Source organism: Rattus norvegicus, chromosome 3, assembly GCF_036323735.1.
Source record: "Rattus norvegicus strain BN/NHsdMcwi chromosome 3, GRCr8, whole genome shotgun sequence".
NCBI classification, from domain to species: Eukaryota; Metazoa; Chordata; class Mammalia; order Rodentia; family Muridae; genus Rattus; species Rattus norvegicus.
Window position 1 is genome coordinate 24,389,801 of NC_086021.1, and position 18,550 is coordinate 24,408,350.

General features: G+C 36.8%; 2 pseudogenes; both read right to left on the reverse strand.

Annotated features, from left to right (window-relative positions):
* Positions 1–18,550, reverse strand: part of Arhgap20-ps2 (Rho GTPase activating protein 20, pseudogene 2) — a 77,228-nt pseudogene that overhangs the window by 54,258 nt on the left and 4,420 nt on the right.
* The window catches only part of LOC685976 (similar to RalA binding protein 1), a 40,594-nt pseudogene continuing 35,443 nt past the window's right edge, over positions 13,400–18,550 (reverse strand).

Consider the following 18,550-nt stretch of genomic DNA (forward strand, 5'->3'; position numbering starts at 1 on the left):
CTTCGCAGCCCAAAGCTCTCTCTGCCTTGAAAAACGCCAGATGCTATGTGGAATACCCAGACAGGAACCTATCATAACTGCCCTCTGAGAGGCTCCACCCAGCAGCTCATTGAAATAGGCTATGTAGAGCCACAGCCAATCATTGGATCTTATGGACCAATCAAGGACTTGTATGGAAGAAATGGGGGAGAGATTCCATGACCTCTAGGAGATAGGAATTCCACAGGAAGAGCTACAGAATCAACTAAGCACCACCACTGGGAGCTGAATTAACATCTAAAAATCCTGCAGAAGCTGCAGCATGACCTACAGCACAATTTCTAGCAAATGTAAACTTAGTCTCCTTGTGGGTCCCACAACATGTGGAACAGGGGCTATCTGTAAGCTGTTGACTGTGAAAACCTGTACCCACCTGGCCTTAGGGGGAGAAGATGTGCTAAACCTGAAGAGAGTTGATGTGCTTGGGTAGAAGGACAACCCAAGGGTCCCAATTCAGCTCAGGGAATGAGAGAGACTCTGTGAGGGCAGAATAGGTAGGGGGCAGCATACAAGACATAAAATGAACAAACAAAAAAATGTAAAATGATGATGAGGATGATGATGATGATGATGGTTTAAAAATCCACCAAAACAATCAAACCAAAACCAAAGTCCTCTTCTTGGACTAGGCAAGTATCAAAAAATGACAGCACCCAAAATTAACTCATCCTGACTGTATAATTGTTGAATCTGTACTTTAGGCTCACACAGCATAAACCTGTTGTATACACGCACTCCTTGCTTAGAGACCCAGCAGGAATAGTGGTGAAGCTTACTTATTTTCCATGTGAGAAGATCTCACAGTTTCATGTCTTTTTCTTAAAATTTGTAAATATTCAACTATTTAAATTTAGTTGTAAGCATCAGATTGTTTGAAGAACAGAAGCTGTCTTTTGCATGAAGCACAACAATGAACTTTGATGTTGGACTAAGGATAGCAAGCCATAAAATGGAAGAATCATAGGTGCCCTTGTACATGTAAATTGCTTTGAATACACACGGCTAACTTCAGTAAGGCCTTAAGTTTCTGGCAATCAGAATCAGACACACTTGGCAAGCTCAAAGGCCAAGGAAGGATCATTCAGTACCTTTGCCTAATGTTAGTAAGCATAGTTAATCCCAGAGCATTATTTTTACTATTTATGTCTGGGCCATAGCTGCACAGACTTCTGAAAGGTGAAATCAGATCATGGCCCAAGTAAAAATAAAACAATGATATTTGCTCTAGAGTCACTGCAGCTCCCTGGCAAGTTAGGAGTGTTAGTGTGTTAGACAAGTTAAAAGTAGGTTAGGCTAATACTTGAATATTTGACATGGAATTAGGATGGCAATATCTGGTGAAAGTGAGAGTGCTGGATTTTTTTTGATTGAGAAGGAAAACGATTTTTTGTATATACAAGATAGAGGGTAATATTCAACATCGATAGCCTATTGTAGGTGAGTTTTGGACTTGTCAATTTGAACTGTTATTTGTGAAGGATATTTTTTGGTAAGTATTATTTAATACATTCATTTGATAAAGCACATTTTACCACCATTATAACTTGTTCAGCTATTAATTCACAGGGTATGTTCAGAGGTGAAATCAGTGGGAATATTTGTAATGACCAACTAAAGTCCATCTCATATATGAGGATGTTAACTTCCAACAGAAGCTCTTCACCTGTGTCTTTATGATGAATCTTTGGGTTTGTCAGACTTTATCTGCCATGCATCTTATCAAGAGGTCACGTGTCCATAGTTCTAGGAAACAGTCATCATCATGTAATCTTAAGGACAGAAAGCACATATGCATCTCTAGAGGGATGATTAATGTTGGTGACATGAAAACCTTCCTTACCTTCAAGACAGATGCTATTACAAGCACGCATTCTTAATCCATTCAATGAGTTGTTCACTGTCAATCCTCTCTCTGAGGCCCCAGTGTGAATTTTCAGGTAGACTTTCGAATATGTGATCTGATTCTCGTCCTTTCCCTGCAATTATGGATAGCATGTCCTGTGTGGGATAAGGATGTAGTATTAGAGATCCACACCTGAAGCACAAATATGTCTTTTATTGTGAACCTGAGCAAGGATAGTTTTGGCTGCACAGCTATAACTGACAGGAATAAAGTAGTCATTGAACTTTTTTCTGTTTTAGCTTCCAAATACATTTTCTTCCCTAATCCATTTTTTCCCAATTTGTAACATCATGGTTTTGTTGGACTTCTGTTCCCCAAAGCATTTTGGTGAATGGTCCTCTACTACTTTGTGTTTCCTTCTATCAATATCTTTCTCAAGCCTGGCATCTTAAGTAAATATTGGGACATTTCCCTTCCAGAGATAAACTCACTATTTTACTTACTGTTTGTCCTGGCCTGTATTATGAATCCTAACTTTTGTGTTTTGAAGAAATATTTTTTCACCATATTTCTGAGACTTTTATATCCTTATTCTGTGACTTCTTATTTTCAACTATGTCTACAGATGCTTTCACAAAAACCCAAGCATATTTCTATCATTCTTCCATAATTTACTCTGTAAACATGACTACCATGCATAGGTTTACACCACTTTAATTTGATTACATGAATACAAACAAGGTTACCAGAAAATTCTGCTCTAAAATACCTAAGAAATTGGCAGTAATGCTCATGTGACTGACAGGATGAATTTGTTCACAAACAGCATAAATTCCTATCACAGCTATAGTGCTAAAAGAGATGTTGGATACTAAAGATATGTTTCCAAAGAAGTTTAGTAACTCATTTAAAATAGATTAAGCCATATTATATGGCATTTAAATATAGTCCAGTAGGATAAATGATGTTAATATATATAAAAAACAGTGTGCTCATCTAATTCATTTATAATTTAAAAGAAAAGCCTACAGATATTTTTAAGTATTGATTAATTTCAGGGGCAATGATATTAAGGGAGATTCCAGAGAAATGTGGTGTCATAAAGAAGCTGCAAGACTTTACAGTTGGGTAATTAGTGGGGCACTTCCATAGAATTATTTCCTCCAACATGCTGGTGGGTTTGAATCTTTGATGCAGTCAGTGCAAATCCTGGGAATGGTATTTCTTCTCTTTTTCTTTCAATTACATTATTCAAAATACTGTAGAACTTATTTGTGTTTTAAAATGATCTTACTCTCATAGATCGGTTATCTAAACATTCCTCAGTTTGATTAAATAGCTTACTGAAAACAAAGGTGCTACAGAAAGCCAAAATGATACTCACATGTATTGGAGCAGGCAGCTTTCTGTCGACATAAATGCTTGTAAGATTTTTGCCAAATAAGCATTTCTTTCTTGGTGGTGTTGGATCAGAATATACTGGAGGCTTGGCACATATATATATATATATATATATATATATATATATAGCCTTTCTGTTTCTCTGCATATAAGAAAGAAGGGAAATCATTTTTGAAACTGAACTCTCTTTAACCTTGTATATCCTTTGCATTTATCACACCAAATCAAAAAGAGATATGTATGAAAGTACTAGAAGCATAGAAAACATCAAGTAGACACATAATAGTCAAAGGCTAACTGAACATAGAAATAAAAATACAAAAAGCTATGAATGAAAAAGACAAAGTCACACAATGTTAACTACATTAGACTAATACCTGAATTTTCAATGGATATTCTAAAATATAGTGGGCATGCATCAACGTTCTCCATGCTTTCAAAAAATACAGATACTAGCCTAGACTTTATTACTGAGCAAAAGCATCATTCATATCAACAAAAGAGGAGAAACATTACATAGTTTAAGCACCACTAAGCCATTTCTCATCATCAATCTTTGTCTACAAAAGGCAAACAGCAGGCTGAAGATAACGTACATATACACAAGAGGACAGAAATGATAAATAACCCTGTAGTCATTCAAAAAAGAGGGGGAAATATGTGTCAACAAAAAAATTACAAAGACCAATAAATACTGCTCATTAATAACTCTAAGGATTAACTGTCTAACACCAATAATATATAGACTATCAGTTTGGGTCAGAAAGCAGGTTTCATCTATCTCCTGCATCCAAAAAATACACTTGTTTTAGATAAAATCGCATACTCGTGTTTACGATGCAATTGCCTATATTTCTTTGTCTAGGTTTCAGGGCCCATTTAGTTTTCCATGTTCATTGGTGTTGCCTTGTTCAGTTAATGTTTAGGAAGTGATGTTGGTGAGGCTTTACGGGTGAGGTCAAGGGAACATGGCAGAAGACTGGGAGGAAAGAAGTTTAAAAAAATCACTTCTACAATATTGTTTCTCCTAATAACATTAAGAGTGTTATAAATTTTATCAAGCTCTCAAAGGATAGAAACAAAATGTTACTACAGGATGATCTAGAATTTTTACTGTTTAAATCTCACTCATTCATGAACATGTGGGAATCTTTCCATTATCTGATATCTGTTCAATTTATAAGACATTTTGTTTTGTTTTGGGTTGAATTTTTTTTCATTTTTTCTTTTGTTTTTGGCTTTGCCTTTTTAATCATAAAAGCCTTTTATTTCTCGGTTAGAATTTTCCCAAGAAACTTAATACTTTTAAAAGTTACTGTTAATGACATGTTTTCATTGATTTACTTTTCAGTAATTCAGTGATTTTTACAAAGAAGGAGTACTTACTTTGTGTGTTAATTTTGTATGCTGCTACTTTTGAAAGAATTTACAAGATATCTGATTATTCTTATGTTATATTTAGGCTCACTTATGTTTACTATCATATGATTTTCAGAAAGACATACTTTGAATTCTTCATTTCTAATATATGTCCCCTTGGTCACATGCCGTCTTAATATTATCTTAATTGTTTACATATGCTGTATGAAACAAGAGTAAATTGAGTATGACCAAAGATCAGCAAAGGAAGCCATTGGTACCATAATATTTCATAAATAACTTGATGAGGGGCAGCACACAGTATAAGGAAATTCTAGGTGATAGAATCATTATCATCCTTGCAGTCATAAGGCACTCACTGTTAAATATTCTTCAATTAACTCAATATGGTAAGCATTCTTATTGCTAGAAATTTCAACTTTTGATGTTTTAGACTATTGTCAATTAAAGCTAATTGTAGATGTGGAAAGAAGAAAATTAAAGTAATCAAAAAGGAGGAATTGTATATTTATATAACATTTATACCATATTACTTTAGGAAAATGAATTTATCTTGTCAGAGAGGCGTGAAAATGTGTGACTTGGACAAGTCAAAGGACCTGCACGGATGATCCTAAAGAGAAATAACAAGATACCAAATGTTGAACTTTAAAAGCATACGTAGGAATAACTTTTTTTTCTGAGAAACCAAATGAAAGACCCAGAACCATGTTCAATTCTATGGTAAAGAAAATACATTTAAGTCTAATCAAAGAACAGTTGTTTTGAATTGAGCTGTTAGTGTCACTTATTGAACCTATTCTGCTATCTTGCCATACTGGTTATCATCGTACTTTATAGGTATTACAGGTGGGTACAACTATCAATTGCTTCCCTAACGTGTCAACTTGCCTACTTTTTTTTTCTACCTTAGAACTTTGACTTAAACCTAGAGTCTTCTAAGACATATCCAGGTAGATTGCTGAGATTCCTTGTAAGATTTATTTGGCAACTGGCACTCAAGCCACCAACCTTGAGAGAAATCCAAGTGCTACCTGACAAATCCATATTTTGGGGGAAAGCCACAGGAAATACTTTAACAATTGGTAGAATTTCTCTCACCAGGATTAAAATCATGGCTGGAGCTAGAAATCTAGTCCGATTTATGTAGATAGTTTGATCATAAACTTTAAAATTGATGACATTAATTTAATAAATTAGCGACGTTTTTAAAGCATTTACATATTAGTCTTATATGTACCAACAAGTGGGGCCATCATCCTACATCGAAGAAGCCTCTTTGTATAGAAAATGGAAACCATTACAGAAAACAAAAACTTGGACACAATGAAGAGATAATTGCATTATGAAAAATTCAGCACTAGTGAATACATGTACATTAGAGCTAAATGCTCTGTAGCTCAGGGACCATTGTAGAAAAGGGCTTACAAATACTGTAAGACCCAGCATACTTGAAAGTCTGTTTTGAAATTGCCTCTCATAAAAATAGGTGCAAAATCACAATAATAGCAACGTCAATGCAGTGTTAAGGCAATGGTCAAAATTTCACTTGTCAAAAGTTATAGGCAGCTAATTATGACTGACAGAATATTAATTTTTCCAGAAATGACCTGCATATGGATTATCTAATACACACTGTATATCATGGAAACCATATTCACAAACAGAACAAAATGATCTCAAGTAATATTCATATTTGTAAAGATATAAACATATATATATATATAAACATGTACAAAACAATATTTAAATGAGTATGAAAGTGCAGTGACTGTGATGGACTTAAGGGAGAAAAGTCAGGCTACAGTGCTATAATTCAATTTTTGATAAAAATTTAAAATACTAGTAATAAATGAAAACATTGTAAACTTATAGTAATGGGAGTTCAGGAAAGACCAAGAACAGTAAATATGGAAATTATCAATTTCTTTACTGGAGGTTTTCTCTAAGATTTCCATTTCTCAAAATTGTATTACAGACACTTTTGAGATAGACAAACCATGAATAAAGAATATTTCATGTTGAGGCCTCAGGTGATGAAGCGAGATATAACAAATATGCTGTGTGCTTCTGTGCATTCATCAGTGTACGTAATGCATGCGTGTGTGTGTGTGTATGTGTGTGTGTGTGTGTGTGTAAAGCACGTGCAGATCACAACACTGGTGATATATATTTAGAGCTTAATTAGAGCTTTGAGCTTATTAACATATGAGGAGCCTCTAGTATTTTCTAGTCTTTCTCTCTGTCTCTTTTTTTTGGGGGGGGTCTCTTTTGATCATTACTGAACAATATGTCAGAGATATCTGTCCAATAAGCTTCTGTTACTGTCTCTGCCTGCCATCATTATTCAGGTAGAACCTTCTTGTTTAGAGATGATTGTGCTGCAATGCCTAGTTTTGTTTGCTTTTTAATGTATGTTTTGATGACCCAAATTCATGTTACAAAGTCTAAATCTCAATTGCTTTAGACACTGGATTATCTTTTCAGGTCATTTTTTATATTTTAAAACCATGATCCACCTCTAAGTTCATCATGTGTGATGATTAATTTTGATTGTTAATGGAATTTTATTTATAGCTTTCTATGGCACGTGATTCTATGCAGAATTCTGAGGGATTATTTAGTGTCATTAGCTTCTGGCCACACATTGGTAACTGAGGTGGGAAAACTAGTACTATAACTGGGCTGTAGAGGCAGAGACTGAAAATTTTTCCAAAGACTGTGTAGGACCATGAACAAGGCACATTGGAGTGTAAGCAATAACCCAATTTAATGACATTTGTTATAATAGCAAACAGTATGAAATATGCAGCATAAGATAAGTACAATAAGTGAAAATTATTTGTAACTAATACGGTGAAATATAAAACTAACATAGGATCTTGGAATATTTCTTCTAATATGACTAAATGGGAGGTAGAAGGGAACATTAAAATACGATGCCCTTAGACCTTCTTAATTCATCCACTACCACTTATATGTGGTAGCTGCTCTGTTTTGTCCTGCTAAATGAAACATAAAATGTCATCATCAGACAAATGTTTTCAGACGATAGATTCACATCACTTAAAATAAGGGTAATATTTGGGTATATTTTCTTAACTCTATAGAAAGAATTAGTTCAGTTAAAAATGTATTTGAATTTGTGTGCTACCACCTGATAATCAGGTGAATTTCACCTCTTTATCATATCACTCATAGGTTTTGTAGTGGATCCTGTGCAAATATTTTTACCAATGATAAGATTTTGACAAATATTGTTTCTCATAGGAAATTAAACAAACACTAGTATTTTCGTGCTAGGAAACCAAAGCATGTTGACAGTGGTGCAGGGCTTAATCTTGCAGAATGTTTAATCAATTTTTTAATCAAATCATTGTTTCTAAATTATCTTATCAAAAATAATAATTTCATATGCAAGGAATTCTCTAACTTGGGACCATGGGAAGAAAGGGGGGAAAATAAAGCAATTTTGGTGGATTCTCTAAATAAAGAATGTGTCATACATACCTGAATGTATCCAGATGTATTTCAGTATATGAGTATATATATGTGTGTGTGTGTATATAAATATATATACATATATATATGATGTTTAAAAACTTTTCCCATACTCTAATAATCATTTTGTTTCCCAAAGCTTCTCTGATATACACAAATTTATGACATCATGAAATGATTTGATCAAATGATTCCATTCATTTGATGAATAAATAAATCTTGTCTTACCTGTAGGACCTTCTTCCTGCAGTGCAGCATATGAAATATTAAATTTTTCATCAATATCATTGGTTTTCCAGTTGTATCCAGCTATGACTTTTGTCATAATAGGAGATTTTCCAGAATAATTTATTGATTCTTTGTATGTCTTTAAGTCTTCAGATCTTTTATCAATGTGTTTACTAAATATATCATCATTTCCAAATATTTGACCATAGTTATCAATCATGATTTGTATAAGAGACTTCCATAACACAAGGCAAAAACAAGATTGTCATTTCACATAGTTTACAAAATAAATTTAAAAATGAAAAGAAATACCAGGAGGAAAATTAGAGATAAGAACCCATGAAATGAAGTCTCTGAAATGGAGACTCTAAGTCTTTTGCATCTTTACACAACTTGTTAAAATTTCATGCATATTGCAAAGAACAGAACTACTTAACCAAAGCAACATTTCAGAACTGATATGCTGCAAAAAAACTGTGAGTGTTCCAAATTAATGACTGTTGTGTGTTAATTTTGTGTGTGTGGGTGGGGGTAGCTGTTTATTGTGATGTTTTGAATGGGATGCCTCTCTAGTTCCAGGCATCGCAATACCCTCTCTTTGACAATTTTCTGGTGCCTTGGTCTGCCTGGTAAAGAGTGCCACTGCTTAGAATTTGTAGTTACAAAAGGTAGGTGCCCATTTTCAATGTACTTTCTCTGCTACATTTTTGCTTCCCAAGATAAGAACCATCAGGTCTCAGCTTCCTGTTTGTTTTTTCTTCTTTTCTGCAGTCGTGCTCCTCTGTCATGACACCAAAGTGCTATACTCGCTCAGCATTTGTAGGTCCCAAATAACCACCTACTTCAATACGTTTCCCTGGTCATGTTGTTTTATTTTTTATTGTTTATTTCATTCATTTACATTTCAAACGTTATCCCCCTTCACAGATCCCTTCCACAAATCCTATGTCTCCTCCCCTGCCTCTATTGCAGTTTTCTCTCACTTGACCACACACTCCTGCCTCAACAACCTAGCATTTCCCTACCCTAGGCCATCAAGCCCCTCAGGACTAAGCAGCTCCCCCCTAGTGATGCCAAATAAGACAATCCTCTGCTACATATCCAGCTGTAGCCATGGTTCCCCCATGTGCACTCTTTGCTTGGTCTTTTAAATCCTGATGTTTTATTAGGGCAATAGAAATGTGACTGAGAGAAGTTGGTGAGAAGAGGGAGTCTTAATTGAGAAAATGCCTCCATCAGATGGACCTATTGTATAGTGAAGCCTAAGGGATATTGTCTTGATTAACCTTGGAATTTGTAGGGCCCAGATCTCCAGGATGGTGCCACCCTTGAGTTATTGGTCAGAAAAAGAAAGATATGGGATACAAGGCAGGAGGCAGTGCTCCTACTAGGCGTACAAGGCTCACTTCTTGCCTCCCTGTTTTATTTTTGGCTCTGACATTTCTCAGTATTTAACTGGTAACTGCAAGTATATTGTGGGGTGTAACCTGTCTTCCATTAGTTGCTTTTCATCAGTGTTTTGTCACAGCAATTGTAGAAAATTATGACACTTCCAAAATTGAACAACACTACTAAGTTACTTTTCTCCTAAGATGATGACTTAGGTTAAGCGAACTCTATACATCACATATGTTTCTTCTCAGCATGCACCTAAGTTTATTTTTGAGCAGTCCTGCACAGGATAGTCTTATTTTACATGCAGATTGTACAGGATAGTTTTGCTTCTTTGTTTTCATACCTGACCATACAAAAGAATATATTTGAAAAGAACTGTCCATAAAGGAAGAATCTTTAATAGTTATTAAGAGTAAAAATATATTTTCTTGTTTCATTTGGACTAAACATGCAGTTTGATATAGTCTTGGATTTTAGGTTTCCAGTACCTTGGTAATTAGAAATTAACTAAAAAACCTACGTTTCTAGTTCAAGCCAAGTCCAGTCCTGAGCAAGAATCTTATTCAAGCTATCCCTTGGGCTATCATCCTCCATTGTGAGTAACATCATGATATCTTCTTTCCTGTGGACCTAATACCTGGGAGCTACTAGTTAACATGTACCTTGCTTTCTGTCATATTTATATTTTCTTTATTATTTTTCGTTTTCAAAATATGTGTCCTTTATTAATTCTCTGAAATTTCTAATCATGCTACCAAGTAACTTTCATTTCATTTTTCAATCCTTCCATATATCCCTTGGAAACAATCCCCCCTCACTATATTTCAAAAATTAAAATTAAATAAAAATTTAAATTTAATTTTAAAAAATCAAACTAAAATTTAAAAAAATTAAAAATACCGTTTGTGAGATGTGTTGTGCCATAAGTGGTCACACATTATACCCTCTTGTCCAAACAGTTTTTCTTGCAAATATATAATGAAATAAGTCTGGTTTAAGCTCTCTGTGTTTTACTATACTCGCAATACTGGAATCTCCTGGAGATGCCTCTCCTTCTATATCCTGGTATCTTGCTGTAGCCTTTAGTCATTGTGATCCTTCAGCTTTGAATCTGCAGGATCTCCCCCATCATATGCTCCAGCAGCAGGATCTAGGGCCCCTATATATATGTAGCAGATATGCAGCTTGATCTTCAGGTAGGTTCCCTACCAGTTCGTATGCAGACTGGCTCTGACTCTGTAGTCTACAACTGGATTGCTTTTTTTTATCTGGGCTGCTTTGTATGGCTTCAGGGGAAGGTGATTCACTTATTCCTGTTGAGAATTGACGTATGAGAGTGAGTTGGTGTCAATGGAAGGTCTACACTACTGAGGTAAAGAAGAATGGAGGGGAAAACAGGTTGCAAAGATGGGACTTGGAGGAAGGGCCTGCAATCAGGATATAAAGTAAATAAATTAGTGAAGAATATTGATGTATGTGTGTTTATAATAAAATTAACAGCTACAGTATAACTGAGGATCATAAAACTCTACCTGAAATAGGTTAGTGCTAAAATAATGGAAAGCATATAAAATAATATACACCAATTATTCATCATTACATATGTATATACATATACATATACAAATACATGCACATGTACAAGTATACTTTACACGTATATGTACACACACAAACTCACACTCAGACACACACTCACACACATATGTATACACGCATACATATATATGTATATATATATATATGTAATATGCTTTAATATGACCAGCAATTCACATGATGTGAATATTCAGTAATATCATGGTCTCACCACTGTGAAAAACAACTGTTCTATACTCCAAAAGTAGGGCTACAATGGAAAAAACAAACACACCTAGGTAATCCGGATCTTTTAAAATTTCACTCTAGTCTTCTTGGATTACCATTATATGTACAGATTATTGTTGGCTAAAACATCAATATCTAAATTAATATCTAACAAGAAAGAAGGAATAAACAGTAGAAAGAAACGATTAACTTACTTTAAACTACATTAAAAATTTCCCTTCCCAAATATTCCTGAAATAGATCAATACATATTCTACTCCACTCCAATAAGAATGCAATCCTAGGGTTTCCTGTTAGAGAAATCATCTTTGTAAAGTATTCCCAATTACTGAATAATAAAAATTAGACTTTTGTTCCCAAAGGCAAATTTCAGATCCCCTTACCTTTCTTAAGACGTGACTCCCACATAATGAATCTCTCAAAGTCTGACCCCACAGTACATGTGGAGCTATGTGCAGAGACAACCTGTAACTGTCTAAATTATTCATGGAAGAATCTTTTATTATTACTAATACACATATGAGATGTTTTAATAGTATAAAGTTTGGTTCTGGGATCTGTTGCAAAAGGCTAAACAAAGAAAAAGGAGAATTTTAGGTTAGACCATCTTGAAAATAATGTAAGTTAGAAATCTAACTACAAAGAACAAATAGGGTAAATGTTTTGTAGACCAACTCATAGTATAATCAGAATTCAAAAGAAGTAAGAATATATACCTAGAGTATTACATAAAATATTTTCTGCAAATCACTTTTCTATACAGAATCATGGAAAAAACATTTTTCAAATTATTTAGGAATTTCAGTGTACTAGATGTATGACTGCTACCTACGGAAGCCAGAGGAACATGTCAGGATCCCTGGTAACAGAATGAGTGAATATTGTTGCAAACCATGTATGTTCTGTGTGTGAAAACATCCAGTGTTATCAACAGCAAACCATCTTTCTTGCCACTATGGGGACACATTTAATATCTAATGTAGTATGAATCCATGTAACACACTTGTGACACTCTAGAACATAAGGAGCAGAAAGCGCATTAGTGACCCTACAAAATGCAATTATAAATGCTTCGCTACAGCAAGACAGAGATGCAGGGATCCTGGGTAGCAATGGGAGCTCAAAGCTCTGGTTAAGTTTGAAACCATTCTATGTATCACACAGAAAAATGATTCAAAAAAGTCAAAGCTATACCTGATCTAGACTTCTCTAGGTAGTTATAGTTGAGAAAGAAGAATTCAGTAAGAGATTCCTGTTCTAATCACTGACATATATTGACCATGTGAAATATTCACAATACCATGGTAACAATTCTAGGATGCAAGTAACCCACAGGTATTATACACACTTACTTCTTTTAATTTGCCTCACACAGGAACTAAACCAATACTCTAAACTGACCTGAACACGAGATGTTACATAGACTGTCTTCTAAATCATGACATTTATAACGAGAAGGCTCCAAGGTAAGATTACAGACATGGTTCAACACATTAGCTTGAGAAATGGGAATGTTTAAAAAGTGACAATACATGTCTGACCTAAGGAAACCTCTTGGCATAGAACATCAGTCCAGCTTATAATCCTGTAAACACAAGCCTATGTACCTTACAAAAGCATTGCTTCTATATTGGTGCAGTTCGCCGAGTGTTTACTGTATCATTACCTTTGAATGGCATTAATTTTTCCAGCCAGAGTTCCTTCATCTGGGATGCTAAGCCAATTTTCATAAAAATCCAAGGTTAGTAAGCTTCCATCGATGGTAATAATAAAATCCTTTTTTATTGAAAATAAAACAAAAATAGTAATGGTCAATGTACATTGTAGAAAGTACTTGAAAAACATTTTTGTTTAAAATAGCAGTTTAGACCAGTGATTCTCAACTTGTGGGTCATAATCATTACGGGGTCACATATATTTTCCATATCAGATATTCCATCCATTTTTCTTTATAATCACATCAGGAGCAAACTTTGAAATATGAAGAGAAGCAAAATGAAGTAATGGTTAAGAGTCACAAAGCCATGAGAAAATATATTAGTGTTACAGGATTAGGGAGGCTGAGAATCATTGGTTGAGAGTGTACTTCCCCAAAAGATTCCCAAACTGCCCTGGCTCCAGAATCTTGGCTCAAAAGTGGAACCTATATATGCAGCATCTTATTTTTTTTCTTCCCTAAGACTAGAATCAATGAATCAGAGTCCTAGTTGCTATAGCAATGAAGTAAACCTACCGTCTGTTCAAATTGTCTCTCCTGGCTTCTAGACTACACCACTTCTTCCAATCATAGATCTCCACTCCACTTCCCATCTCAAAGGTCTCTCTGCCTAAAGGAAACCAGTTCCTACATGGAATATCCAGACAGGAGCCTATCATAAGTGCCCTCTGAGAGGCTCCATCCAGCAGCTGACTGGAATAGGATATGAAGAGCCATAGCCAATCATTGGATTTTATGGATCAATCAGGGACTTGTAAGGAAGAAATGGGGGAAGGATTCCACACCCTAAAGGAGATAGGAACTCCATAGGAAGAGCTACAGAATCAACTACTCAGGACCACTAGGGGCTATCAAAGGCTGAATTACCATCTAAAAAGCCTACAGAAGCTGTACCATGACCAACTGCACATTTATAGCAAATGCAAAGCTTAGTCTCCATGTGTGTCCCCCAACATGTGGAACAGGGCTATCTGCAAGCTCTTGACTTGAAACTCCTCCACTGGCCTTAGGGGAGAAGATGGTCTAACCCTGAACAGAGTTGAGGTGCCAAGGTAGTAGGATAAACCAGGAGCCCATAACTGGCTCAGAGAAGGAAAAAGACTTTGTGAGGAGAGAATGGGGGGGTTGTCAGCATAGGAGATATAAAATTAACAAATAAATAAATGTAAAATAATAATAATAATGATTATAATAATGATGATGATAGTAACTAATAAAATAAATGAACAAAACAAAGAAACAAAGACTATAGTCCTCTTCTTGGAAATAGGCAACTGTCAAAAAATGGCAGCACCAGAAATTACCTGATCCTAATTGTGTAATTTGGTGAATGTGTAGAGTACACACAGAGTAAAGCTGTAATATACATGTAGACCTCTACTTACAGACCACCTGGAATAGTGATGAAGTTTCTTATATGTTTTCCAAGTGAGAACATCTCAGTTTCATATCTTTTTCTTAAAATTGGTAAATATTCAACAATATAAATTAAGTTGTAAGCATCAGTTTGTTTAAAGAACAGAAACTGTCTTTGTTCATAAAATACCACAAATAACTTTCGTGTTGTACTAAGGGTAACAAGTCATAAAATTGGAAGAATCCCAGGTGCTCTCATACCTGTAAATTTCTTTGAATGCACATGGCTACCTTCAGTCACTGATCTTAACTTTCTCCCCATGATGTGGTCCTAAGTTTCTGGCAATTTTAACCAGACACACTTGGCAAGCTCAAGAGCCAAGGAGGAATCATTGTGTACCTTTGCCCAATGTTACTAAACATAGTTAATCGCAGAACATTATGTTTTCTCTTGATGTCTGGGCCATAGGTCCAGAGACTTCTGAGAGGTGAATTCAGATCAAGGCCCAAAGAGAAAGAAAACAAGGATATTTGCTGTAGAGTCACTGCAGCTCCCTGACAAATTAAGAGTGCTAGACAGGTTAAATGTAGCTTAGGTTAATTCTTGACTACTTGACATGGAATTAGAATGTCAATATCCGGCAAAAGTGAAAATGCTGGATTGTTTTTTGATTGACAAGGAAAACAATTTTTTTATCTACTGGGCAGAGGGCAATATCAAACATTGACAGCCTATTGTGGGTCAGTGGTGGACTAGCCATTTTGAACTGTTATTTGTGAGGGATAATTTTTGGTAAGTATTATTTAAGACATGAATTTTGTAAAACACACTTTTATCACTATTGCTACTTGTCCTGCTATTACTTTACAATATGCAGCCCGAGGTGAATCAGTGGGAATATATGTAATGCCAAACTAAAGCCGATCTGTTCTATGATTATTTTACCTTCCAACAGAAGCTGTTAACCTATGTCTTTGGGATGAATCTTGTGACATTCTAATCTTTGTCAGACTTTTACCTGCCATGCATCTTATCAAGAGATCATGAGTCCATGGTTCCAGGAAAGAGAGATGGTATAACAAGCGCCCATTCTTTATTCCAATTAATATATCGTTCGGTGTCTATCTTATCCCTCAGGTACCAGTGTGAGTATTCAGATAAAATGAAATTGCTGGTTAGTTTTTTGATTGGGAATGAAAACAATTCCATGTAGGGAGGGCAATATCCAACATCGAACACCAATTCTTTTTTTTTTCTCAAATGGCTGCTGAATTTATTTCCTTAATCAATAATGGTCCTGGCAAAAATTAGTTAACCAACACTGAGACATTTGTAATGAAATTTTAAAAACCCATGATACCGTGATAGAAATTAGAGTTTACACAAACAAAAAGAATTCTTCGATATTGCCAGCAAATATAGAATGAGTGTCGCACATCTGACAGGTGCAGCAATGCATTTATACATTTTCATTTGACACCTGACCACGTTTCCAGTCTCCATAACACCTTCTGTCCAGATTTAAAAAAATAGTATGCTGATTTCTATAACAAAGCTATATTTTTTCATACAAAAATCAAATAATGGCCAACAAGTCACCACAGTGCAATAGGTAGAGGCTAATGAAAAAATCGCAAAAAACAGGTGCTGAAATAAATACTAACTAGGAGTAGACTGGAGCCCTCCTGTGGGTTTGTTGCTCACTTTAGAGTGTGGGGTCTGTCTTCAGAGCCACAGGGGACCTCCCTGGGGCCACTGATCTGACAGTGAAATCCAGTTGCCTAAGAGTCAGGCCTCCCAGACCGCTGGGAGCAGTTGTCTGGGTTAGAGGCAAACACCAGGTGGGGTCAATTACAGTTATGCTTTCCTTCCTTCCGCTCAGTTCTGTCAGAGTCCTTAAGCAGCCCCTTGAGATGACATGGACAGGTGAAAGTTGTGCATGAGAGCATCTACATTGCTTTTCCTGGCAGAGGTGTGGGTATCCCAGCCCAAGCTAGCAACTGAAGTCACTGTGGAAGGTGACTTTCCTGGAAGGTCAGTGTGGAAAAGGACTCTGGTGTGAGAAGCGTCCTGTGCAACCTCAGGGCTACCTCTGAGAAGAGGTCCTTGCTGCTCCCTGGCAGTGATTGGGTGGCCTGAGCTGCCCAGGCTGGTGGCAGGCTGCATGATAACCTCCGTCTGCAACCAAACTGGGTTATCCTGACTCACACTGACAGACCCCGAGCTGGAAAAGCAAAGTGGTTCACACAGGGCAGGTACAGGGAACCCCATGCTGGTGACTGGATCTCCGCAATCTCAGCTCGGAGGCAGTGGATCTTTTCTTTCTCCGAGGCGATCTGACTACGCAGAAACTCCTCCATGGCCAGGAGCTCCTCCTGCTCAGTCAGGATTTCATTCTCCTGGGCAGGGAGGATATTTATGACCTCCTCATTTTCGTCCATTTCTTCTTTGGCAACATCCTCGTTCAAAAGGCTGGCTATCTCCTGGGAAATCTTGGTCTCACACTCTTGTCTTTTAGCTTCCCTCAGCTTTCTCTTGAGGGCAGTCAGAATCCTCTGTACTTCCCATAATCTTTCTTCTTTAGATAAGTCCTATATCCCGCGCTGCAGATCTCGATGTAAACAGTTCAAAAGGAACTCCTGTCTCCTGATCTCTTCCTTGATGCCTGTTTGGGTCTCTGGCAGTGTAGGCATTGTGGCCATGTTGGACCAACGCAGAGGTCTTGTTACTTGCTTCAGGACCACGGTGCTAAAGAGCTCTTGCACGTGTGTGAAAAGCACATACAGGACTCGATTGCTGGTCTGGACAGTTGTGCTCAGCACTAGAGAGATGTTCTGGACGTTCATCTTGATTTCTATCTCCTTCTCAATGATGTGGTCCATGTGCACAATGAGCCAGGCAAGCAGAAGATGGTTATACTCCAGCAGTTAGGGAACTCCTGCACTTTCTCTGTCTCTGTGGTCCTCTGCTGACAAGCCTCTTCAAATCGGGGCATAAGCTCTCTGGCAAGCAAATTCTCTGGAAGGTCTCGCAAATACTGCTTCAGCAAGCTGGCTACAGTGTTAGGTTCATATTCTTCCAAGTTTGGAGGCTCCTCTGGGTCATAGGCTGCTCCTCTACCTTTGATTTGATTCCTGACCCTCGGTAGATGCCTTCACACTTCATGCCATGCTTCTCGATGTAGTCCACGCACTCTCGAAAGACAGCTGGCAGCTGGATGCCATCATACATCATGGTCCTCTCTACTGCGTCAGCCAAGGGAATGCCGAAATGGGTCTGAGACTTGGGACGTCCGTCTGAGGCACCTCTGACTCCTGAGTTGGCTTCTTCTTTTTCTTCTTTTCCTTCCACTCTTTAACAACATTGGCTTCTGTCAAGTCTTTACATTTCTTTTCTTTATGCTTTTCCTATTTGTGCTTTCCCTCTTTATGCTTTTCTTCTTTGGGCTTTTCTTTGATTTTAAAATCCTTTTCCTTCTTTTTAGAGAAGATGGGCTTTTTGAACACATGGATTTTCTTGGACCTCTTCATCTTGGAAGGACTTTCAGCTTCATCTCCAGAGCTGTCTTCCTAGAGGGCAGCTTTGCATTCAGTCCTTTTCTCCTTTTTCTTAAATTTTCCTTTTTCCTTTCCATGGTCTTTCTCATCATCTGACACGATATTAGGAGGTTCGTGGGGGATGTCATGGGGAGGTGAAGGCTCACCTGTCCGGTACAATCCAGGAAATTTTGTAGGGCTGATCTCCTCAGAGCTGAAAGTCTGGGTCAGCCTGCCACCTTGCTTGCCCTGGCAGTGTTCACTAGGGCTGCTGGTGGGGGGCAGGAAGGAGCTGAAGCCCTGAGGAGGAAGGGAAGTGGTCTTCT